The sequence below is a fragment of the Manis javanica genome, chromosome 4 (genome assembly GCF_040802235.1).
Source record: "Manis javanica isolate MJ-LG chromosome 4, MJ_LKY, whole genome shotgun sequence".
Classification (NCBI taxonomy): Eukaryota; Metazoa; Chordata; class Mammalia; order Pholidota; family Manidae; genus Manis; species Manis javanica.
Window position 1 is genome coordinate 87656307 of NC_133159.1, and position 13418 is coordinate 87669724.

Genomic DNA, 13418 nt, shown 5'->3' on the forward strand with positions numbered 1-13418 from the left:
TTTGATTATTTACCCTGTTCTCCTCCATTTATACTTGTAGTTAATATTTATAGGCATAATAAGGAAAGAACATAAGAATTATGAAACAACTGTTTTGTGTTGGACATTGTGCTAAGCACTTTGTATTGTCTAATTATATTTTTAATGTAATGCTATCAATATCACTAAACATCACTAAGTAGTTACTGATGGGATTACAAGTAAACATAAAACTGGTCTCAACAATCAAGAGGCCTGTCATGTAGGTGGAACAGGAGAATTTTGACATAAAACCACAAATAATACAAATTAGTGTATACAAATTGCTGGAAGAATAATACTCGAGAACAACCATAACAATAATAGTTTGAAGTTATAAACAGTAAGAGTCTAAAAGGCAGGATTCATGGATCCACCTATGTTTGCACCAAGTGCAACAATAAATTCTAGGTTTTTCCCATATTCCCAAAAATTTTGTGGAAATCCTTCCAAAAGTTCTTCCCTTGAACAAAATGTTTTTCCTTTTCAGGCTTTACCACACTTTTTATGCCTCCATTCAACAATCTTGCTTCTTATGCCCAGTAAAAAAGTTTTACTCAGAAAAAAATAGAGATTGCCTGTGGAGTAAAACAACAAAGCAAAACTGAAGGAACAAAAGAGAGCAGCAGACTCACAAACTCCAAGAAGGGACTAGTGGTTACAAAAGGGAGGGGTGGGAAGGGTCAGTGGGGAGGGGAGGAGGGGATTGAGGGCTATTATGATTAGTACACATGGTGTGTGGGGGAGTCACGGGGAAGACAGTGTAGCACAGAGAAGAATTACCAGCTTCTTACACTCTCTAAAACATACAGAATTCAGAGTGTGCCTTAATCTTGAGGTCTACCTTGGTCATGTGACTTGCTTTGGCCATTGTGATGCTGTGAGATATGATGTGAAGCAGAAGCTTGAAATATGCTTGCATGTTTGGGTTTATCTTTTGGCATTCTTGTCTTTTGCCATGAGGTACACCTATCTTGCTGAGACAGATAAATAGATCTGGACCCAATCTGCATGTTGGAGGCAGTTCCATCTGTTCACAACCTGTATAAACTGAAGCCCAGTTTATTCACAAATGCAAAAATAAATAAAATAAATAAATGTCTATTGTTTCATGATACTAAAATCTTCAGGTAGTTGTTAGTTCAGCATTATTGTGGCAATAACCTAATGATGCAGCACCTCCCCTCCACACACACATTTATTATGAACACAATTTTTCTTGATTCTATCTACATAAAATATACAAATGATAAGTTAATGCATATCCTATACATCCATCTAAATCATTCTCTTGAATGTTAAATGAAAATATCTAAATGCCTATTAATTGTAACAGATGTTTTGTACTCGAACTTAACTAGTTTGAAATGGCAACACTTATTTTCCTACCACTCTTACAAATCTTTACAGTTTCCCCTCCCAGTTGGTATCATTTCACCCACTGCCCAAATCAGTACCATGGGAAGCATCACTAACTCATTCTTCTCCCCATTATTACTCCAGTTATTCATTTAAGAGCTTCAGTTGTATTTCCTAAATACCTCCTTAATCGTCCTCCTTTTTCCTCTCTACTTTATTGTAGACCCTTGTAATATGTCTTCTATCCTCTTTGCCTCCTGGCCCACTCTGTGTGATGCTCAATCATTTTGATTTATTCTATAATCTTCTGAAAAACAAGTGTGATCGTGTCATTGTCTCTGCTAATATTTCATTGCTCCCCACCCCCAGCCATGGTAAGCATTCTAAGTATGCCTGAGACACCATAGCATGGCAGCTAGTGGTGCTTAGGAAGCCACACCTCCCTTTCTGGTTTTGTCTTCTGCTGCTCTCCCTTTCTTGCATTACTTGATCCAACCATCAAGAACTGCTTAAAGTACTTGAATTTTCTGTGCTTCTCTCTAATGTCTGTAAGCTTTTACATATGTTCAGCCTACAACATACTTTTTAATGATTTTCTTTTTAGTCTGGTTAAATATTATTTATTATTCCAAAATCAATTTTCCAATTTAATCTTGTTAAAATTCTTTCTCTAGGAAGATTTCTCTGAGTAAACCTTCCTTCCCTCACTCCCCACGCTGTCTTTGGGATAAAGTCAGGTCTGAGACCTTCCTATGTGTTTCCCAGCCTCAGGGATAATCTTGTTATCATCACCCTTACTTTAATCATTGCATTGTTACCTTGGTATTTGTAATTTGCTTTAATATCCTAATCCCCAGTGTTCCTTTTTCTTCTAATTCCCCTAGTACCTCAACAATGACTGTCACATTGTCGGTGCCATGAATAAATACAGAAAGGAAAAACAGAGGCTAAGGCTAGTAATAAAAAAAAATTGTCAGATTCTTCCCTTAATTTCTTTAAATGGTAGCTGCTCACATACATTTCACCTTAGAGTTTTCCTTACAATGAAATCATTAGTATATTGGAAAAGGAAATTTAATTCCTTTCATGGATTCTGCCATTATGCTGAATGTAAAATTCCTAATATCTAGCAAATTTCACTTCTGACAAATACGCAATTGGTTTAATGATATTAAAACTTCACAGACAGAAAGGGAAATGGTAGTTGTGGAGTGTCTGTTACACATCACATAGTTTTTAGGGGAGGCAATTTTTACCCTTACCTTCTTATTTATTTTTTTATTATTTTTTTTACTGGGCCTGAGAATTAAACTGATGTAAGGCATATCAACAGGAAAAAAAAAGCATACAAATTTATTTAATACAAGTTTTACATGACATGGGAGCCTTTTAAAAGAATTAAGACCAAAGAAAGGGTAAAGCCTACTTGCTTTTATATTAGGTTGAACAAAGAAAGGCAATTGTGGAAAAGTAAACTGTATGGGTAACCTAAAGGAGGATAACATTTGCTTTAATATGGTCTATCTGCATGGAATTCTCTCCATCTCAGCTTTTCCTCATTGATAATAAGAAAGTTACTTTCTTTGTGGTATAAGATGGACATCTTTTACATGGGAATTTAATCTCCTGATTTTAAGAAAAAGGAGGAAAGTCAAAGTGTTTTTCTTGTATTTGTGTTTTTTGAGTGCCTTTAAAAAGTCAAAATCGTTAAAATGCCAGAGTGGCGTATTTTGGGGTGGCATGTTCTGAACTTCAGATTTTGTATAAGTACTCATAATCCTTAAATAATGTAGGATAGTGTCAGTCAAGTCCAGATATAATTATTCAATGTAATGAGGACACTGGATGACAAGATATTATCTGATAAAAAATAGAAAATTGTAAAAAATTTAGGAATACCAGGCATAATGAGCAGTCACTAATCCTGGGCTAAGACAGAGTACCAAGTGAAGAACCTTGCCTCCAGAGCCAAGATCAGACCTTTTTGGCCGCAGTGTTGCACACTAAAAAGAAGAGAAATTGTTCAGGTGGCATGGTGGTAGAACATGCTGGAATTTGTCCTTCAAGATGCTAGGAAAAGCCTTCAGTGGGAAGGTGTCTTGCTGGAGACACTTCTCTATACAACTGAGAGAGAGGGTGTCCTCGGAAGCTGTTGGACGCTGTGGGCCTCCCTGTAGGAGCCCTGGTGAGAGCAGGTGTGTTTGCACTGTAGGAGCCGGTAATGAGGGAGCTACACGTGCAGCAGGTACCAGCCCAGAGTTACCACATAACCAGTAAGCAGACCTTTCTCTCTTACAGTCTCTCTCTAGCAGTCTTTACTGGTGGGTGACAAAGGAAAATTATTTAAAGGTCCTAGTTCCATTTTCCCAGAGCAGGCAATTAAGAGTGAATTCAGAGCTGAGAGGCAATAAATTGGTAACTAGAGTAGTAAGTATTACTGTCCACTTTTTAAAGGTGAGGCCAATGAGTGTTAAAAAGGCTTAGAAAGGCTCTAAGCTCATCTTTGGAACTAAGGAAAGATTATGGTAAGGATTGAGGGATATAGGTTGGAAAAATGACATAGAGGATATTTGTTTCAAGATCTCTGGAATGATTCCCCAGCTGGGAAATGCAATGCCTTCAATATAAAGGTTAAGTTGTTTTTCAAAAAGGATAGCCATTATATAGAGATATCATTTACACTTACCTTAAGGTAAAAAACCTCAAAGTATCACTATTTCCTTTGATTAGTAAGTATTGTCATAAGTATGCAGTGTTAATTATTCTAAATAAAATTCATTTTCTCATTCATTTAATGAAAATTACTGTGATGATTATGTGAAATATTATTATGGTATCTGATTTTATTTTTCACATTATTTGATAAAAATGGAATTAAAAATAAATATTGTGTTTCCACTTAAGTTCCAATTTTAAAACTCAATTTCACTTTCTATATTAGTTTTCACCATTTTGTCTTCTGAGTTAAAAAAGCACAAAACAGAAACAAACGGAAATAAAAACCCTCCCATTTATCACAATGGCATCCATTTTTATAAAGTGAGAGTTGAACCAATTCTGAGATTGCATGACGGGTAGTTGGAATTTTTCTGTTTTGTTTTTCAAAGTTTTACTTTTAAGTTTCTGATAATTATGTGCTTTGAGAATGAGAGTATGTTCAGACTAAATGAAGTAGGTCTTTATCAGAAGGGCTCTAAGGGTGTGACAGAATATAATAAGTGCCAGAGGGCAACAATATTCTAAGTTGCTTTAAAAGTAAACGATATATATCTGTAGCTACTATAAATTCTGTTACCTTAATAAGGAAGGTACTGAAGGGCAAAATAACTTTTTCTTTCCACATGAAAACTATGTGTGCTCAAACTTCTTTGGAATACTTCCACTCCCCCACAACCCACACCATAGGCAACATAAATATTTCCTGTCATTTAAAATTATTTTTTAGTAAGATTAATTTTTTCTTTATAACCATTTTGGTTTCTTTTAGGGTGCATTAATTTTTCACTAGAAAATAACCATTGGTTGTGTTTGCACATTTTAAAATACAAAGACTGTAACAAATGTTCTATTAACTCAATTTTCTTTTTACTTGTCAAACTGTAAATAAGGTCACTATTATGGTTCATCTGATTGGCTAGAATTATCATCTGAATGTCATTTTCAAAAACCGTGAGAAGTTTTCTGTATTTGCTCTATTCTTGGAACTTGTCTGTCTCTAGTCATATCATTTTAGAAAGGAAAACTTTTGATAGCTGCAAGAATATGTAGTCACCTTCAGCCTGTGGCATTTGGTGTAATGAATCATTTATACTACAATACTTAAAATCCATATAAAAGGCATTGGGAACTGTAGTTACTGTAAAAGTAGCCATTTCTAGAAGTTAAATGACTTTGAAGTGTCAACATTTATTGTAGAAGATAGCATCTAACATTAAGGGTCTTGTGAATTATTCTATCATTGATATGATTGCAAGAATAGAATCTAATCTAAAACTTCACTAGAATCCTTAAATGTATCTTAAAAATTGGAATTTATAGTAACTATACATCAACCTTTAAGAAAAGTGATTTCCTAAAAAGCTATATATTTCTTCTATATTGTGGACCTGCAATATATATCAGATGTGCTTTTGAAGTTCTCTTACATTTTAAAAGCTTTTTCTGTGGCCTTCCTCCTGATTTTCACTGACTTCCCAGAGGTTCAGTAAAATATTAAACATTTGCATTAAGAATGGTTTGCAAATAGAACATTTTAATTGTTCAAATATCCTTGTCCTAGTGACTTTATTTATTGGAAACAATTCTGTTTCAATACACAGATTTAAGTTATTGCTATGTTTATTCTACTTTATGAAATGTTAAATTGCTTAATTAAAAATATTTTTAATACTTAATATATAATCACACTATTCCCTATAGTACTACCTTTGTCACAGCTATTCCCATACAAAAGTATGCCTTTAATATGTAAATTGTGAAAACTATTAGCATAGGTGCTTCTATTAATTATACATGTTCCCTAGCATTTAGCACAGTTTCTGCCCTCAAAATAAATTATCCTACAGCAATTATGTTACAGTCATCGTCCACTGCCCAAATTATCCAGAATGTAGCCAAAACCTGGAGTAATTTAAAAAAAATCCCTCTATGTAGCCCCTATGCTAACTGAGAGCCCATGTACTTAAACTCATACTCTTTATTTAGGAAAAAATCTATTAATTGATTGTGAGCAGTTAATTTAGTCTCTCATACATAGCATACATATTCTCTGCAAAACATAGCAGACTAAAAGTGAGCAAATACAACAACAGAAGGAGAGGTAGGAATATGATTTAGAACTATTCCATTTTAACTCCAGAAGGTATCTTGAAGATTATAACACCAGAGACCCTTGTTTTACTGTTAAGGGAATTTAGGTTTGTTTTTGGGTTGTATTCGCAAGGAAACGGGTTTGGAGGGAGATTTGCACTTAGAACGGGAGCAAAAAGAAGAGGAAGCCCAACAAGTCCAGAGGCTTTTTTTTTTAGTGACAGCAGACACTTTAAAGAGAAAGCCATAACCCCAAGCTGGGAGGGGAGTTTGCTTCCATGCCTCGAACTACTCCCCTTGTACCCAAAAGCCTAGAATGTCCTAGGAAGCAATTGGTCTACTGTCCTTGAGCAGGGGACTGACATGGAGGTCAAATGAGATGTAATTGTAGACAGAGTCTAAGGTAACCCCAGTGGGAGCTCTGAAACTGGGAAGTTCAAATTGTACCAAATTGAGGCCAGGGAAAACACTTTGTACTTGTGATCAACCACTCACTGGAACCCGAAAAGGAGCATATTCTTGGGTGAGGAAGCTCTTTCAGCAGAGTTCTATTCCCAGAGTGGGTCTCAGCTATGAACCATTGGCAGTCAACTCTTGTGGCATCTGAGATAATGAGTGCCTTTCCGTAGCCAGGGCACTTTTTTGTTGAAGCATTTTAGCAGTCACTGATGTTTTTTGTTGAAGCATTTTAGCAGTCACTGTTGTTACAACACAGCACAGTATGCTACATTCCACCATGCAACATTTCCTGACATAGATGTCAGCACACAGAGGACAAAAATCTAGAAGGAAGCTTTCTGCACCTGAATTGCTTGAGCCTTTGCCTAAACCCTTAGAGAATGGAAGCAACAATTGAGAGGGCTGTGTTTTCAAGAGTTCCCACTAACAAAGAATAATAAAAGGGGGGAGAACACTAGCTACAAATATTTTCCATGCCAAAGGAACATAATAGCTTGGCAGGTGGAAATATATTCACACAAATGCCAAAAGTTCCCCAGTTATGACATTTTCCTCAGCTGCGTTGAGGAGTCATTAAACACACTGGACGCTCTATCAGAGGGAATTCCAACTGTAGATCTTTTAAATCTGAAAGTTGTTTCTTGTTTTTTTTTTTTGGTTTTATTGTTTGCTTGTTTTGTTACTTGAGCTGAAAAACACTCACAGTGAGAAAATGAAGAGTCCCAAATAATCATTTGGAGCCTGACATTTCAAGCATTTTTTAAAATAGTGTAATAATGGAAATGGATATAAGATGAAAGCTGATGCCAATTTTAATTTGCTTTTATTTCAGTCTACTAACCAAAAGGACTTTGTGGGACTCAGCCTTTCTAATTAAATAATACCATGAACACTGTAGAATTTAAAGAACTTTGATTATTTTGATTACAAAACATGATAGCATTTTATCATCTATCATTTTTAAATAAGCATGTACCTGGAAACAGAAATTTTTTACTTACTATTACTTTTTAAAATTGAAGGATCATTGATATATAATCTTAAATTGGTTTCAAATCTATAACACAGTGGTTCAACAGTTACCTATATTATTAAATCCTCACCCCCCCCAGAGCAGTTATTATCTATTGATGTAGAAAGATGTTACAGAATCATTGACTATATTCCCCATGCTGTACTACCATCCTGATGACCAAGTTATGTGGTGATTGTGAATTATTGTGCCCCTTTATGCCCCTACTCTTCCCCCCCACAAGCCCCCAAATCTCCTCCTTGGTAACAACTGGACAATTATTAGTGTCTATGAATTTACTGCTGTTTTGTTCACTCTGTTTTTATATTCCACAAATGAGTGAAATCATATGGTATTTGTCTTTCTCTGCCAGGCTTTTTTCACTGAGCATAATACCCTCTAGATCCATCCATATCATTGCAAATGGCGAGATTTCTTTTCTCTTTATGGCTGAATAATATTCCATTGTACATATGTACCACTTCTTCTTTATCCATTCATCTATTGATTGACACTTAGTTGCTTCCATATCTTGGCCACTGCAAACAATGCAGTGATAAACATAGGGGTGCATATATCTTTTCAAATCAGGGATTTTGTTTTCTTCAGATAAATTCCTAGGAGTGGAATTACTGGGTCAAATGGAATTTCTGTTGTTAGCTTTCTGAGGAACTTCCATACTGCTTTTCACAGTGGTTGCACCATTTGGAGTCCCATCAACAGTGTAGTAGGGTTCCTATCTCTCCATACCCTCACCAGCATTTGTTTTTTCTTGTCTTTTGGATAATAGGCATTCTAATAGGTGCAAGATTATATCTCACTGTGGTTTTAATTTGCATTTTCTCTGTGGTTGGCGATGTGGAACTTCTTTTCATGTGCTTGTTGGCCATTTGTATTTCTTCTCTGGCGAAGTGTCTATTCAGTTCCTCTGCCATTTTTTGATTGGATTATTTGTTTTTTGGGTGTTGAGTTGTATCAACTGTGTATATTTTTTGGATATTAACCTTTTATCAAATGAGTCATTTATTTATGAATATATTGTACCATACTTTTTGTTTTGCTATTGGTGTCATTTGCAGTACAGAAGCCTTTTAGTTTGACATCTTCCCACTTGCTCACTTTTTATTTCCTTTGGCCTGCGAGATATGTCCAGGAAATAATTGCTCAGACTTATGTTCAAGAGACTTTTGTCTATGTTTTCTCCTAAGAATTTTATGGGTTTATTTCTTACCTTTAGGTCTTTGATCCATTTCAAATTTACTTTTGTTTATGGAGTTAGACAATAATCCAGTTTCATTCTCTTACATGTGGCTGTTCAGTTTCCCAATAACATTTGTTGAAGAGGCCTTTTTCCCCATTGTATATTTATGGCTCATTTATCATATATTAATTGACCATATATGCATGGGTTTATATCTGGGCTCTTTGTTCGGTTCCATTGATCTATGGGTCTATTCTGTAGCTTTGTAGTAGAGCTTAAAATCAGAAAGGGTGATTCCCCCCAGCTTTGTTATTCTTTCTCAGGATTTCTTTGGCTATTTGGGGTCATTAGTGGTTCTATATGAATTTTAGAATTATTTGTTTTAGTTAATTGAACAATGCTGCAGGACCTCCAGTACTATGTTGAATGAAAGTGGTGAAAGTGAACATCCTTGTCTTGTTCCTGACCTTAAAGGAAAAACTCAGCTTTTTGCTATTAAGTATGATATTGGCTGTGGTTGTGTCATATACAACCATTATTCTGTTGAGGTACGTACCTTCAAAACCCATTTTGTTCAAAGTTCTTATCATGAATGGATGCTGAACTTTGTCAAATGATTTTTCATCATTTGTTGATATGATCATGTGGTTTTTATCCTTCTTTTTGTTTACATGGTATATGATACTGATTTATTTATAAATATTGTATTGTCCTTGAATCCCTGGAATAAATCCCACTTGGTCACGATGGATGAATCTTTTGATGTATTTCAAAATTTCATTTAGTAATATTTTGTTGAGAATTTTGCAGATGCTCATCAGGTATACTGGTCTATAATTTCTTTTCTTTTTTTAGCATCTTTGGTTTTGATAGTAGAGTGATGTTGACCTTATAGAATGAGTCTGGAAGTATTCCCTCATTTTCTACTTTTTGGACTACTTTAGGATGGGTATTAGCTCTTCTTTAAATGTTCAGTAGTATTCAGCTGTGAAGCCATCTAGCCCTGAAATTTTGATTTTTGGGAATACTTTTTATTACCACTTTGATTTCATTATTGGTAATTTGTCTATTTAGTTTTCATGTTTCTTCCTGTGTCAGTTTTGGAAGGCTGTAGTTTTCTAGGCAGTTGTCCATTTCTTCTATTTTGTCCCATTTATTGGCATATAATTTTTCATAATATTCTCTAATAATTATTTGTATTTCTGTGGTATCCATTGTGGTTATTCCTTCTTTGTTTCTGATTCTGTTTATGTGTGTACACTCTGTTTTTTTTCCCTGATATGTCTAGCTAGGGGTTTATCTATTTTGTTTATTTTCTAAAAAAGCAGCTTTTGGTTTCATTGATTTTTTTCTATTGTTTTATTCATCTCACTTTTATTCTGCTCTGATCTTTATTATGTCCCTCCTTCTACTAACTTTGTGTTTCGTTTGTTCTTCTTTTCCTAGTGTCTTTAATTTTAATTTTAGCCTGTTTATTTGGGATTGTTCTCATTCCTTTAGGTAGTCTCATGTTGTTGTGTTGTTTTCTCTTATGTCTGCTTCTCAGTGTCACACATATTTTGGGCTGTTTATTTTTTGTTTTCACTTGTGTCCATGTATTGTTTGATTTCTGTTTTACTTTGATCATTGATCCATTGATTATTTAGAGGCATGTTGTTTAGCCTCCATTGCTTGTAGGCATTTTTATTTTCCTTGTGTAGATTTGTAGTTTTATACCATTGTGGTCTAATAAGCTGCTTGATAGAATTTCAATCTTTTTGAATTTATTGAGATTCTTCTTGTGGCCTAGTATGTGATCTATTCTAGAGAACATTCCATGTACACTTGAGAAAAATGTGTATCCTGCTGCTTTTGGGTTAAATGTTCTATAGATATGTGTTAAGTCTGTCTGATCTAATGTATTGTTCAGTGTCTCTGTTTCCTTATTTATTTTCTCTCTGGTTGATCTGTCTATTGATTGAGTGGTTTGGTAAAGTCTCCTAAAATGAAGGTGTTGTAATCTCAATTTCCCTTGAATTCTGTCAGTATTTGTTTTAAATATTTAGGTGCTCCTATATTAGGTGCTTAGATATTTATAATGGTTATATCCTCTTGTTGGACTGACACCTTTATCATGTAATGTCCTTCTTTATCTCTTGTTACTTTCTTTTTGTGAAATCTATTTTGTCTGTTAAAATTACTGCTACTCCCCCTTTTTTCTCCATATTATTTACAAATATCTTTTTCCATCCCTTCACTTTTAGTCTGTGTATGCCCTTGGGTATGAATGAGTCTGTTGTAGGAAAGATATATTTGGGTTTTGTTTCTTTATCAATTCTACCATTTTATGTGTTTGACTGGTGTACTCAGTCCATATACATTTACAGTAATTATTGATAGTTATGTACTTATTGCCATTTTATCATTTGTTTTCTGCCTTTTATAGCTTTTCTCTGTTCTTTTCTTCCTTTCTTTTACTCTTCTGTTGTTATTTAATGGTTTTCTTTATTGTTGTGATTGTGTTTATCTTTTTAAATTTTTTTGTGTATCTATTTTAAGCTTTAGTTTTGTGGTTATCAACGGCTCAAGGACAGCTTCCTTACTATCTAACAGTCTTTTGAAGTTGCTTATTACTCCATTTCAAAGACAATCTAAAGGTACTTTTCTTTTCTTCTTTCTCCACCACATTTTATGTATTAGATGTCATAATCTGAACTTTTTATATATGCCTTGACTGATTTTGTGTGTAGTTGATTTTGCTTCTTTTTTTTTTTTAATTTTGTACTTGCTTGGTAATTAATTGATCTGCTACTTTTACTGTGGGTTGATTTTCACTTGTGAAAGTTTTTTATCTTTAGAAGCATTGCCATCTACAGCAGTCCCTTTAACATATTCTGTCGGGCTGCCTTAGTGGTTGTGAATTCTTTAAACATTTTTTATCTGGAAATTGTCCTGCTTCATATTTAAATAATAATCTTGCTGGGTAGAGGATTCTTGGTTGGAGGTCCTTCTGTTCTGGTACATTAAATATTTCATGCCACTCCCATCTCACCTGTAAAGTTTTGGCTGGAAATTATGCTGATAGCCTGATGGGGTTTCCTTTATAAGTAATCTTTTTTCTTTCTCTGGCTGCTTTCAATACTCTCTCCTTATCCTTGATCTTTGCCATTTTAATTATTACATGTTTTGGTGTTGTCTTCCTGGGGTTCCTTTAGTTATGTGCTCTCTGAACTTCCATGATCTGAGTGTCTATTTCCTTTCCATATTGGAGAGGTTTTAAACAATTATTTCCTCAAACAGACTTTCTATCCCTTCATCTCTCTTCTCTTCCTGGTACCAGTGTTAAATGAATATTTTTTCATTTGGATTGATTACACAGCTCTTTATCATTCTTTCATGACTAGATATCCTTTTTTCTCTGTTCCTTAGCTTTGTTGTGCTCCTGTTCTCTGATTTCTATCCTATTGACTGTCTCCTCTACTTGCAGTGATCTACTCTTCAATCTCTCTGTTGTATCTTTCATTTAATTTGTGAATTCTTTATCTCTGAGTGGCTCTTTTTCAGCTCTTCTATCTCTTTTTAGAAGTTCTCCCTGAGATATTAAATATTTTTCTTTAAATCAGTGAGCATGTTTATGACTTTTACTTTGAAATCTTTATCAAGAAGATTGGTGACCTCTGTTTCATTTAGCCCTCTTACTGGTATCTTGTTCTGTACTTTTGTTTGGAACATATTTCTCTGCCTCCTCATTTTGTCAGGGTTTCTGTGTTTCTTCCTTTGTATTAGATTGATCTGCTATTCTTTCTGGCCTCCAGAGTAATAGCTTTATGAAGAAAGCATCCTATGGTTCACAGAAGCTCAAGACTCTACTCTTCAGTACCTTGTTCTACTTTGTGGGATCCCGAGTTGTTGGTATGCAGTGAGTGGTGCTGCCATTCTGTCTGTCTGTCTGATGGTAGTGGTCTGAGTCTGCAGCACTGATTGATTGCTTCAGCTGCCTTTGTGATCTGAGCTGAGGCCTTTGCTTGGATTTCTGTAGGTGGGCCACCCTCTGCCTGCCCTGCAGTGATGGCAGGCCTGTAGGGTTATGGATTTGGTGAACCATTGTGGAGCTCCGAGATAGTGAGGAATGCACTGCACTGGACACCCTGGGGAGGAAGGAACTCTCAGGGTTGGCTCCTACAGGCACCTCCCTGGTTGGGATGAAATGGGTTTGAGTAACCTGGGAGAGCCTCCCTCTTCCTGCCAGGCAGCAAAGTCTGATTGTTGCTGGGCTGAGTGGGTTGGCTTGCCAGCAGTGTATGCAAGGAGGCAGTTTGGGCTCAGTTGCCAGCATGGGAGTTGGGATTTCTGGGGCTCCCAAGAGTTGCCAACCTGTTGTGCTGAGGGAGGGCTGGCAAGGTATCATCCCCCTGCTCTGTCTTCTGAGGAGCGCTGTGTCCATCCCTCACCCCTATGGAACCCCTTCCACCTCTGGCAAGCCTTCCAAATTGCCCCCTCTGCTTTGGTCTCAGGACTGGTGGAGCATGTCTGTCCTCCACAATGGCTGGAGTGTCAACCTCCCTGTATTCCATCTGTCCC